The sequence below is a fragment of the Pinus tabuliformis genome, chromosome 5_1 (genome assembly GCF_031772625.1).
Source record: "Pinus tabuliformis cultivar Carrire ecotype Pingquan chromosome 5_1, CPIR1, whole genome shotgun sequence".
Lineage (NCBI taxonomy): Eukaryota > Viridiplantae > Streptophyta > Pinopsida > Pinales > Pinaceae > Pinus > Pinus tabuliformis.
This window is the reverse complement of record NC_142305.1, coordinates 290,033,451-290,046,598: the sequence shown is the minus strand read 5'-3', so window position 1 is coordinate 290,046,598 and position 13,148 is coordinate 290,033,451.

The window sequence follows — 13,148 nt, the reverse complement described above, 5'->3', positions numbered from 1 at the left end:
ATTGCCACATCCCTTGCATTTTGGAGATGTATGGTATGCCAGTGGAAACCACTAAGGATCCAACACTTGTCGCATCTGCCTCAAAGGACCAAAATGATTAGACTCCTACCCATGCATAATTTTGTTTCATGTGGTTAGATTTTACTTTTCATGTTTCAAATGTTAGTTTTTTTAGTTACGTAGTGTATGGACATGAGATAGAGACATATCTAGCCTAGTTGGAAAGGTTAAGACAATATTGTTTTTGGATGGTTTATAACGTTAACCAATGGCCAACAGACTGGATTCCCCGCGGGGCAAGTTGAGGCCACCTGGTTAATTTGTGTGGTGTAAACTTTCTAATTATATAATAGAAAATGGAATGGACTTGCAAGCTTAACAATAATAAAATATTTATTAATAAAAATAAAAATAACACTATGTTAAACATTTTTATTTGGTCAAAAAGAAAATAAAGAAAAAATTAAAAATAACTCTACATCAAAATAAGAATAACTTTAACCTGAAATAATAAGGTAAACTTGACTTAGTCAACTTATTTGTGGTTTTTAGGGAGTTAAATCTAAATAGGATCAATAGTTCATTCAGCCTCTGCTGAAACCCTAGGTTTTGCGGATATGTTCTTTGGTGCATAAATATCCAGATCATGTTCGGGTGACTTGGACTTATCATCGAGATGACTTTGTAACTAGCATGATCAGGTTCTTCTTCCTTCGCAAAGTATTTCACGTCTTGAGGTAATATTTGTTGCAATTTGGTCACTCGGGTTTCCAATCTTAGCAGGGTGACCCATCATGGACAGTCTGCCCCAGGACTCCCAATTAGCATAGGAGGTTTCAACCTTTAATAACTTGGTTGTGAATGGCCCCAAAATCTAGAAAGCCTCCTCGTCTAAGGTTGTTAAGAAACTAGATGATATCCCTAAAGTCGTGATTTATGCTCCTCAAGCAAGGTCAAGGGCCCTTCAGCTAGCAGATCAAGGGTTGATAGGTCAGATTACTGGTCTGTGGCCCTCTCCAAGATTAATCAAAACATGGATTGAGAACAAATAGAAACCAAAAATGAAAGGGGAAGTAGTATCTTCCTTTGTTAGAAAGAACTTCTTCACCTTCTTCTTTGAGCACAAAGAAGATAGGGATCTTATTTTCAAAAGCAAGCCATATTTCATGGGGCCTCAGGGGTTGTATTTGGACTGATGGAACCCTAACATCAATCCAGATTGTGATATTCCCACCTTACCTTTACGCTTCTAGAACAAAGCTACATTCAGGCTCATCGAGAACTCTCTTGGAATATACATTGAATGTGTCGAGCCTAAGGAAGGACTATTCACCCGTGCAAGAATTTGTGTTGAATTAGATTTGGAAAAAGGTCTTCCAGCTGTGATAAACTTGTGTATGGATGGTTGGACACACATATAGGAAGTTGATTACAACCAATTTCCATTCAAGTTCCGATCCTGCCATGAATATGGCCACTTCACCAAGAGTTGCTCCAAAATTGCAGCCAAGCAAGAGAATGAGGGAGAGAAGGGGGGGGGGGGGGTTTGTTGTGCGGGGTGCAATGACAATAAATAAAAATAGGAAGAGGCCCTAATAGGAAAAAACCTCCTCAACGGGGGGAGAATGGCCAGCATCCCAGAGACGTTGCAAACCCTAACATGCCCACTAATAATAAGGAAGGCACCAATAATTCAGGTGGAGGTTCTGGAAATCAAAATAAATATTAAGAACTAGTAGATCCTAATGAGGAAGAGGGAATGTCCCACAAATATTCAGAGCCAAATCCCCCAAAAAATCCTCTCCCCAGCCAAGAGAAATCCATGGAAGAAGAGAAGTGAAACTATGACTCATCTCGAAATGATTTTGTAGACTTGTCAAAGGATGAAGAGGAGAATTACCTGTCACCAAAGGAAGCCACGGGCCCATCTAGATTAACCAGTTCAGCGGACCAAAAAATAGAAGCTGAGAAATCCAAAGATATGGAAAGAAGAACTCAAAAAACATGAAGGAAAACCAACAGGGAAATCTGCGCAACCCAAATAGAGAAAGATAAGGAGTTGGGCTTTCAAAATACTATACCCCACTAGCTGGTTGATCTCGGTAGAAAAGAAGGGAAAAAAGGAGTAACAACAAGCCCCATGAAGGGGGACATCTAAATTAAAAATTAAATAATGAATATTCTCTCCTGGAATTTTAGGGGCTTCGAATAAAAAATAAAATAATTATGGAAGCAAAATCCTTGCATATGAAATAAAAGCATGCAGCAACCCTCTCCTAGGAGACTAAATTAGATGAAAAGGATTTCGTTTCAAAGCACAAAAAAATACGGAAAAAAAGAAGCCACCTTAAGGTAAGTTCTCGGCATGCATTAGGAGGCGTTAGTACTCTATGGGATCCAGAACAACTAAACTTCATAGACAACAAGAAAACTCAGCATCGGATTGCAACTTCTTTCAACATTTTGCCCTTAAACCATGTGTGCACCATAATAAATTTGTATATGCCTATTCTCTTTCATGAAAATCGATATTGTTGGAAATCTATAATGGACCTCAAAATCTCTACTTTTGGTAAAGATTGTATCATTGGGGGGGACTTCAATACAATCTTATATCAAAATGGAAAAAGGGGTGGGTCATTGGTCAGGGATCCTCATCAAGAGGTTATGGAGGATCTTATTAGTGATCTCAATCTAATTAATATCAAGCCATCGAAGTTGAGATACAAATGGAACAATAAAAGGATGAGACCTAGACACATAGCAACTCGATGAGACAAATTCTTGGTTTCAGACAACCTCCTTCCTTTGAATCTCAGGCTCTAATCCTTTATTCTTCCTTGGAATTGGTCAGATCACAAACATATCATGCTCCGAATGAGCATGTATCAAAATTATGGACCTATACCATTCAAATTTTAAGCTCTCTAGCTCAAATATCTGGATTTCCCTGACATAGTTGTTACCGCTTAGAATCAGTGGGTAGATGGTAGCCCAATTGGTGTATGGGAGACAAAAGTTAAAAGGCTCAAGCAAGATATTAAACAGTGGTTGAAGAATATGGAAGAAACAATCCAATCTTCACTTATATCTTTAGAAAATCAAGTGGAGCAGATTCAATCACAATTAGAAAATGGCTTTGTAACAAAGGAACTCATGTCCCGGGAATTCAGTACCTTCCAATCATATCATACTCTCCTTCGTTAAGAAGAAAATCATTGGACACTAAAATCTTGGAGTATATGGTAAAAATCAGGAGATAGATATTCAAAATTCTTTCACAAACAAGCTAAGAACAGGGAGTGAAAGAATAATATAGTTGAAATTCATTTTCAAGGACAAAAAAATGAAGATTTCAAACTCATCAAGAAGCAACAAATGCCCATTTTAGCAGCCTATACCAAGCATTGGATCACCAGCCAGATCAGGAGGATCAGTATATGTTGGAGCATGTTCGTGAATATGTAATTGAAGAAATGAATGTGACCCTCATCATGCCTCCTTCTAGTGAAGAAATTAAGTAGGTATTATTTTCTTTCAACCCAGACAAGGTCCTCGGGCCTAATGGTTTCTCGACTCTCTTTTTTCAAAAAAATTGGGACACTATCCAAAAAGATTTAGTAAGAATTATCAGATATTCGCTCGAGAATCTCTACATGGGGTGAGGAATCAATTCCTCTTTTCTTTCTCTTATCCTTAAAGAAAATAACCCGTCCTCCTTTATCAGATTCAGGCCAATCTCCCTTTGCAATGTCCCATACAAAATCATCGAAAAAAAATTGGCCCTTAGACTTGAGAAGTTTCTTCCTATTACCATAAGTGAAAATCAAGGATGATTTGTTCCAAGCAGAGAAATTTTTGATAATGTGATCATGATTTAAGAAGCAATAGACCCTAGTTGGCAGAGAAAATATCAAGGCATGATCATAAAGCTTGACATGGAAAATGTTTGGAAAGGTTAGGTATAAATTTCTCTTTCGGGTTATGAAGACAATGGGATTCCATGAAAGATTCATACATTGGATAGCGTTATGTATTGGCTTGTCGTGGATCGCCCCTTTGATCAATGGAAGTGGTACTCAATTCTTTAAATCAATTAGGGGTCTCAGGTAGGGTTGCACCCTATCTCCATTCTTGTATATTTTATTAGCAGATTCTTTTAATAAGAGATTGGAGTTTGAAAGAAGTTTGGGTTGTCTTCTAGGAATCTTCTTTTTTGAGGGTGTCAAAAGCATCAATCATGAGAAATTTATGAATGATACAATCCTTCTGGGTGGTGCCTCGGTGATAATAGAAAAAAGATATAAGAAATATTTGGACAACTTTCTTTTGGCCTTAGGGGGCTCAATCAATGAGGCCAAATCTCAAATTTCTACATGGAGCATCAACTCTGCTCATCTAAAGAAAATTGAGGATGCTCTTGGCTCCAAAGTAGTAAGGGAATATACATATTTAAAATATTTGGGAATGCATATTTTCTTAAAGAAGCCTTATGCGGAATCTTGGCAAGGAGTTTTAGATAAGATCAAGATCAGAATGGAGAATTGGGGTGCTATATGGCTCAACCTCATTGGAAGAACTATCCTAACCAAAGTAGTATTGTTTTCCATCCCTTTGTTCCAATTTTCTTCTCTTGTAGCTCCAAAAAGCATTTTAAACAAGTTGGGAACTCATCTGAGAAAGTTCCTTTGGGAAGGAGGGAAATCTTCATCCAAAAAGTTCAACCTTATAAAATGGGCCACAATCAAGGCTCTGAAGCTCCATGGTGGGCTCAGTATCAGAGATCCTAAGCTAATGAATATGGCTATTGGAGCAAAATTAGAATGTAAAATGAAGACTTGGCTTGGGCCTTGGTCCAGCTTCCATGGCTTGGGCCTCTGTATTAGCTCAATATGGCAAAATGTTGTTTTACAAAGCTCTATGGCTCCTGATACCTGCACCAATGTGTTCAAAAAAGTCCCAATTAGCCAAGAACACCTCCTTCTAGGCTCAATTTGGTCGAAATTTCTCTCCCTATGACTCAGACAGTGTTTTCCTAGAAAATCTCATCTAAATCTGGAATGACTCAAGTTAGCCCCACCATTTTTAGAATTCCCGCCGAAATAGGAGGTCCACTAAAACAATGCCATTTTAACTAAGAGTTTAATTAATGTTAAGTCAGGATTAACGGAGGTGATTATCGTTAACCCCGTGGATTAGGCTAACTGTAACCAAAACTGTTGGTGGTTTAGACGAGATCACATGTCGTGGTTACCTCACAGTTTTGGAGCCCGCCGCACTAACCGTTTGGTGTAATATCGTGGCATTCACATGGACAGAGACCATTGCGGTGTTGGAGCATTGGAGCCACCGACACATAACTGTTTTCGGTTAACAACAATTGCATTCACATGGGGAGGGTTGGCCTGCGGGCTGGCCCTCCCCTAACCGCCAACCCAAACTGCAATATAATTTAATTATGTATGCTCCATTATAGGGGTAAGAAACAACTAGTAGAGGAGGCGGTTAAGACTTGTGGACTGTATAGCGAAGGTCGCGGGTTCGACCTCGAACTCCATCCAAAAATTTTGCTCCACTGTCGAGCCCTGCCTAGGCCTTTGGGAGGTTCCACATGGTGCCTCCACGCTTGTCACATGGCATTCTTTCATTGGCCCAAAAACAAGCCAATAGAATTGTGCCAACACACCATCTGGAACTCAATCTAAATGTGACACTTGTCCAACTGTGATTTGATGTTGACCACTATTGACCCTGCCTAGTCACTTGCCACGTCAGCAGTACAGACTGCTGATTGTCCAGTGACTCAATTTTTTTTTTGCAAATTTCGCCTATTTATCACAGGATGAGAACACAATAGCTTTCTCATACAAACTCATTTTTTGGCGTAATGAGTTGCATTAGGATCATTTTTCCGAGACGGATGCGTTCGATCAGGTTTTGAGCCATTTTATGAACTTTGATTTTTGAGCTAAGTACTAAGTGCCTGATCATTCCTCCAAACTATAAGCTTTTTGGACACCAAAAGATACTATCAATTGTTCAGCAAGTGAGGGTACAACTCCCTCACCTTCTCGATCTGCAACCATTTGGCTTGAGAAGGCTTTTGTCCCTTGAGTCCCACTCTAAGGTATTCAACATCCCCTCTCTTTGAAGTTTTGATTCTTCTGTCAAGTATGAGATCTTGTTGAAGCTCATCTAGATATTCTAGCGAGAAATCATCTATTGATGGCAGTTGAACATGCTCTCCTTGATCATCAATCAAAGGAGGCTCAAATAATCTCAAATTCTCAACATTAAAAATAGAGTATATTTTCATATAAGGAGGCAAATCAAGCTTAAATGCATTGTTACCAGTCTTTTCCATAATTTTAAAAGGACCATAACAGATTGGCTTAAGCTTTTTACCTTCCCCTTGAAGTCTCTCTTTGCTAATATACAACCAAACTTCGTCACCAACTTGAAATTTGTGATCCACCTGGTGTTTGTCATGCCTTGCCTTGTAGCTGCTTTGACTTTTCTCAATTTGTTCCCGAACTATATGTTGTATCAACTGAATTTGGTTTATGAACTTCCTTGCCTTATTGATGTCATTGTGACCATCAATGGTGACATCTTTCTCAAATATGAAGTCCAATGGTGATTTTGGCAAGTACCCATAACATGCCTCAAATGGTGATGTGTTTGTGGAAGAATGCTTTGCCCTATTGTATGCATGTTGTATGTAATGCAATTGTTCATCCCACAACTTGAGATGTTTGCTGCAATATCCTTTAAGAAGATGAATGATTGTTCGATTGACCACCTCAGTTTTTCCATCTGTTTGTGGATGAAAGGTTGTACTCTTCTTCAACTTTGTGTCCATCATGTCCCACAAATTCGACCAAAAGTTCCCAACAAATTGAGAATCTCGATCACTTACAATAGAAGTAGGAAGACCAAAATGAACCCAAATGTTTTGGAAAAAAAGATGAGTTGTTTGTTCAACTGTAATTTTCTTTTTACTTGGTGTTAGTATGCACATCTTTCTGAACCTGTCTACAACTACATACAAGTAATCACGACCTTTCCTTGACAATGAAAGACCTCCTACAAAATCATTGAGATACTCTCCCATGGACGTGAAGGTACCAGAAGTGGAGTGTATGAACCAAGTTTCCTATTGCTAGGCATACTTGTAGCACATAAAGAACATCCTTTAATGAAACGAGAAACATTATCCAACATGCATGACCAATAACAATACCTTTGAAGATTGGCTATTGTCTTTCTTACACCAAAGTGTCTAGCAATCAATTAAGTGTGTGCCTCCCTTATGATATTTTTTCTTTCTCCTTGTGGAATACATAACTTGCCCAAGTGATACAAAAAACTGTTATGTACATGATAATCCAACTCTTCAATTTGGTTTCCTTGACTCAAGCTTGCATATACTTCTTGAAAGTCACTATCATTTTAATACTGTTCAATATAGCTTTCATGCAAAACAAAATTATGCTTGAGTATAACAGATGAATTTACAATAGCCCTTGAAAGCATATAAGCTACCTTATTGTAGATTCCATTTTTATACCTGATAACCAAATGAAATTGTTGTGGAAAACCCATCCATATGAAATGTCATGACTGATGCAACTTTGACTGTGATTGTAAGTACTGCAATGGTTGATGGTCAGTATGGATGATGGTCTCCTTCCCCATCAAATAGTGCTTCCATTTCTTAAAAATTTGTACCAATGTGTAAAGTTATTTGTCATAGGTGGGATAGTTAGTTATAACTCCATTAAATATTTCAGAATGAAATGAAATGGGCTTACCATGCTGCAATAGAACTGCTTCCATGGCATATTCGCTTGCATATGTTTGGATTTCTAATGGACGTCTAAGATCTGGAAGAGCTAATAATGGTGTTGAACTTATCTTTTGCTTCAAAGCATCGAATTATTTCTGTTGTACATCTCCCCAATGGAATACTTTCTTGACACTTGTCAATGCATGTAATGGAGTTGCAATTGAAGAGAAATTAACAATAAACTTTCTCCAATATTGTGTTGCCCCTAAAAAGATTCTTACCTCTGTAACTATATTGGGCTTGGTCCAATTCAAAATGACCTCAACTTTAGAGGGGTCGATCTTCAGCTCACCTCCTCCCAAAATGTGTCCCAAATACACTAAAGAAGTCTTGCCAAGTTCACATTTTGACATATTTAAAAACAATTGTTCTTTTCTCAAGACACTTAATACTTTGTTTACATGCATGACATGTTCATCTCTGGATTTGTTGAATATGAGTATATCATCTAAGTACACAATGACAAAGTCATCTAGAAATGGTCTCAATACATCATTCATTACCCTCATGAAAGTAGTTGGAGCATTTGTAAGACCGAAAGGCATAACAAGCCACTCAAACAATCCATGTTTAATTTTAAATGTTGTTTTCCAAATATCTTCTTCAGCTATCCTAACTTGATGATAACCACTTTGTAAGTCTAACTTAGTTAAATACTTTTCATACCTCAATTGATCAAGAAAATAATCAATTATTAGGAGTGGATAACGATTATTTACTGTGATTTTCTTCAGTGCACGGAAATCCACACACATGCGCCAAGTTCCATCCTTATTTGGCACCAAGACAATGGGTGAACCACATGGCGAAGTGGATGGGCGCATGATACCTTTGCTCAGGAATTCTTGAATTTTCTTTTAGATTTCCATGATTTCCATAATCGACATGTGAAACATGCCAATTTTTGGAAGTGGAACATCATGTTGCAACTGAATATCATGCTCAATTCCCCTCTTGGGAGGTAAACCCTTTGGTTCCTTAAACATCTTTCCATGTTTACTTACCACATCAAACAAATAAGATTTCAATATATCATCACAACCTTCAAAAGATTCATAATAAATATCATTATTTTTCTTGATCATGAGAAGCAGAACATTTTTACCTGCATTTACTACTCTCTTCATCTGCCCTATTTTAACTAAAGAAATGTTTAGCTTTTTGCGATGGGCTCTCACAATGTACTCCAACCCATTCTTGAGCAATATGTATTTGTTATCATGGTGATAAAATATTGCTTTCCTATCATACAAATAAGGACTACCCAAAATGATTCCTGAGATGTCAAGTGAAACTACGTCTAAATCAACTTCATCGATGAACTTTTCAGTAATGGTGAACTTGAATAAACACTTCCTTGTAACCTGTATGTTTGCATTGTTAACTGTCCAACCCAATGGATATGGCTTATGATGAGGTACAGTTTCAAGGTTTAGTTTTTTAACCAAGTCTTCTGAAATCAAGTTTGATTGTGACCCACTATCGAATAATACATCAATCTTTGTATGATTTGAAATTACTCTTACATGAAACAACTCTATTCTTGACTCTTCATTTGGAGTGTTGTTTTGACTATGTGAGGAACTAGTGCTTGCAACAGTTTCTTTTCCTTTTGTAACCATGGATGAAATCTTCGTCTCATCACCAGAATTTGAACCAAGGTCATGTTGTGTGGTAACGGTCATCTTTTGTTTTTCCTTATTGTTTTGTTTCTTAGGTCTTAATTCGGGATGCAATTTCTAGCAGTGGGCTTCATCATGCCCCTCTTTGGAACAATGTTTTCATGTGATTTTCTCCCCTTCTTTCTTCACACTTGCATTCCTCTTTCCCTTCCATTTTCCACCTTTCTCTTTCTCCTTGCCCTTGAATGGATTCCTCTTATTACCATCTTCCTGGATGTTCTTTCCTCTAGATTCAAGGTGTGTGTCTTGCACACAAACCTCATCTAAGTTATTTGGATTGAACATGAGAATAGTATGTTTCAAATAGGAATGTAAACCCCCAATATACTTCAGCAGTGTATCTTGGGAATTCAAATTTACTCCTAACAACAAATCCCTTTTCCTAAACTCCTGTGTATAATCTTGGACTATTTGGCCTTTAAGCTGAATAAAATTTTTGCAACTCATAATGCCTTTTTGCATATAGGCCAAAGGATAAAATTGTCTTTTAATTGCATAAACAAATTCAACCCAAGAAATCTATATCTTACCATGGATTCGCATTTCCTCTTGACTCTTTTCTTCCTGCCAAAATAGTGCAACTCCTTCCAACCTCAGTGAAGCCAGCTGGATCTTTATGTCGTCTTCTTGAAGGTTCTGAATTCTGCAATATACGTCCAACTTTTGAATCCAATTGTCCAACTTTTTTGCATTCACCTCTCCATTATACATGGGAAGTTCGAATTTTATGTTCAATTTGAGTAAGGGAGTCTTTCCTTTTGGGATTTTTGAATGAGTATGGGCAGTTTCAGTGGTGGTAGTGGAAGATGATGTTGTGTGAGATGATGAAGATGATGAGGATGGTGGAGATGGAGGTGGCTTTCCACCGTTCCCTTTTGAATCCTTCTTCTCATCCTTTTTATCCTTTGAGCTTCCTTTTCCATGTGGAGGTTTAGAACTCTCTCCAACCATTCTAGTGTTCCTTTCTTCATAGAGGACTTTAACCATCTCAGTCAAAGTATAGAAATATTTCTTAAATGCTTCCTCTTCTGAAGAAGGACCTTCAGGTGCTCTTTCTCCAAACATAATGGCTATGGATTCAGGCTTAGAAACTGGCATTGCTTGTACCTCTTCAATCTCAATTGAAGGAAAAACTTGAGTTTTATCCTTTGAGCTTCCTTCTCCATGTGGAGGTTTAGAACTCTCTCCAACCATTCTAGTGTTACTTTCTTCATAGAGGACGTTAACCATCTCAGTCAAAGTATAGAAATATTTCTTAAATGCTTTCTCTTCTGAGGAAGGACCTTCAGGTGCTCTTTCTCCAAACATAATGGCTATGGATTCAGGCTTAGAAACTGGTACTTCTTGTACCTCTTCAATCTCAATTGAAGGAAAAACTTGAGGAGTTTCAAGTGCAGGTGGAATTGGAACTTTGAATGGTGGATATTGTGGCCTTGTGGCTCTCCTTCTTCTAGGAATTACCTTAGGAGTTGCTACCAATAGCTTCCCTTCTCCTTTATGCAACTTTAACCTTGTAAGAATCACAATTTTTCAACCTTTAAAACCGTACTTGCACAAACTCAAGCAATCAAGCAATTCAACTTTTCTCTGATACCAAATTGATCTGTTTTGATTGTTAGTTTTTGCTATGCTAATATCGATTACAAATTTCTAAACATGTTCTTTCTTATTGCTTCTTGTACTGAGGTTTCATTAGTTCTTTGTGTATGTAAACATGTAAATTCCCTTAAGTTTAAAATGACATTCATGAGAAAAATAACTTAAATGATCAATGTTGAATAACAATAGTAAAAAATACAACAAACCATTAGATAGACACAACACAGAGTTTTGTTGGAGTTCACCCCTCCTAGGCTACATCTCCTTCGTCCAGCTTCCATGGCTTGGGCTTCTATATTAGCTCAATGTGGCAAAATGTTGTTTTACAAAGATTTATGGCTCCTTATACCTACACCAATGTGTTCAAAGATGTCCCAATTAGCCAAAAACACCTCTTTTTCAACTCAATTTTGCCGAAAATTTCTCTCCCTATTACTCAAACAGTATTTTCCTAGAAAAACTCCTCTAAATCTAGAATGACTCCAGTTAGCCACGCTATTTTTGGAATTTCCACTGAAATAGGAGGTCTACTAAAACATCACATGTTTAACTATAATTTTAATTAATGTAAAGTCGGGTTTAATGGAGGTGATTAGCGCTAACCCCGCGGTTTAAGCTAACTGTAACTTAAACTACTGGCGGTTTAGACGGGCTCACATGTTGTGGTTACCTTGCAGTTTTTGAGCCCACCGCACTAACCATTTGGGGTAACATCGTGGTGTTCACATGGATGAAGACCATTGCGATGTTGGAGTGTTGGAGCCGATGACACATAACCGTTTGCAGTTAACTATAATTATGTTCACATGGGGAGGGTTGGCCCTCCCTTAACTGCCAACCCAAACTGCAATATAGTTTAACTATGTATGCTCTTCTATAGGGGTAAGCAACAACTAGTAGCGGAGGTGGTTAATACTTGTGGACTGTATAGCGGAGGTTGCGGGTTCAACCCTGCACTCCACCCAAAAAATTTGCTCCACTACCAAGCCCTACCTAGGCCTTTGGGAGGTGCCACGTGGTGACGTCCAGGCTTGCCACGTAGCATTCTTTCATTGGCCCAAAAACAAGCCAATAGAATTGTGCCAACACACCACCTGAAACCCAATCTAAATGTGACACTTGTCCAACTGTGATTCGATGTTGACCACCATTGACCTTGCCTATTCACTTGCCACGTCAGCAGTACGGACTATTCACTATGCAGTGACTCGGATTTTTTTTTGCAAATTTCGCCTGTGTAGCAAAGCGATCAGAACATAATAACTTTCTCATAAGAACTTAGTTTTTGGTGAAATGAGTTGTGTTAGGATCGTTTTTCGGGATGAACGCGGTCATTCAAGCTTTGATCCCTTCTGATAACTTTAATTTTTGAGCTAAATACTGAGTTCCTGATCAATTTGGAAGGTTAGTGGGTGCGTCCTCTCTCTCTCCAAACCGCTTTTTTTTCATTTCCCCAAAGGCCACTCGTTCAATATGGAAACTTTGTATGTCTCCCAAGGCACTAAAAAAATGGAGATCCCACCAACAAAAATGGATTCCTCACTTTAATGGGCTTCTAATAAAAACCCAAGGGTGGCAAGAAGGGAAGGGATTTTATTTAATCCCACTAGAATAGTTAAAAAAGATATACATGGGGATTGTGTAGGAAGATTAACAATTAGGTTGAACTTTACGGACTTTATCAAGGCCTCAGTATTGCAAAAGATAACGGTATTGGCGACATCATCATTTTGGGTGACTCACTGATCACAATATTGTATCTAACTAAACCTAGCAACCGAAAGGAAAATTACCTCTCCCAGATTCTATTTCGCATCAAAAGCTTGGAAAATTTCTTTCACTCTAGAGAATGTTATCATATCCTTGGACGTAACAAAGTGGAAGTAGATTTGGAAGAAGACAAAGATTGTGCATTAGTAGAAGCCATGCTTGAAATCAATGGTAAGATCAATCATAGTCTCATTCCCTCTCTCTTTATTTTAAAATTTGACTTTGTAATAAAGGTATTTTTCCCTTTC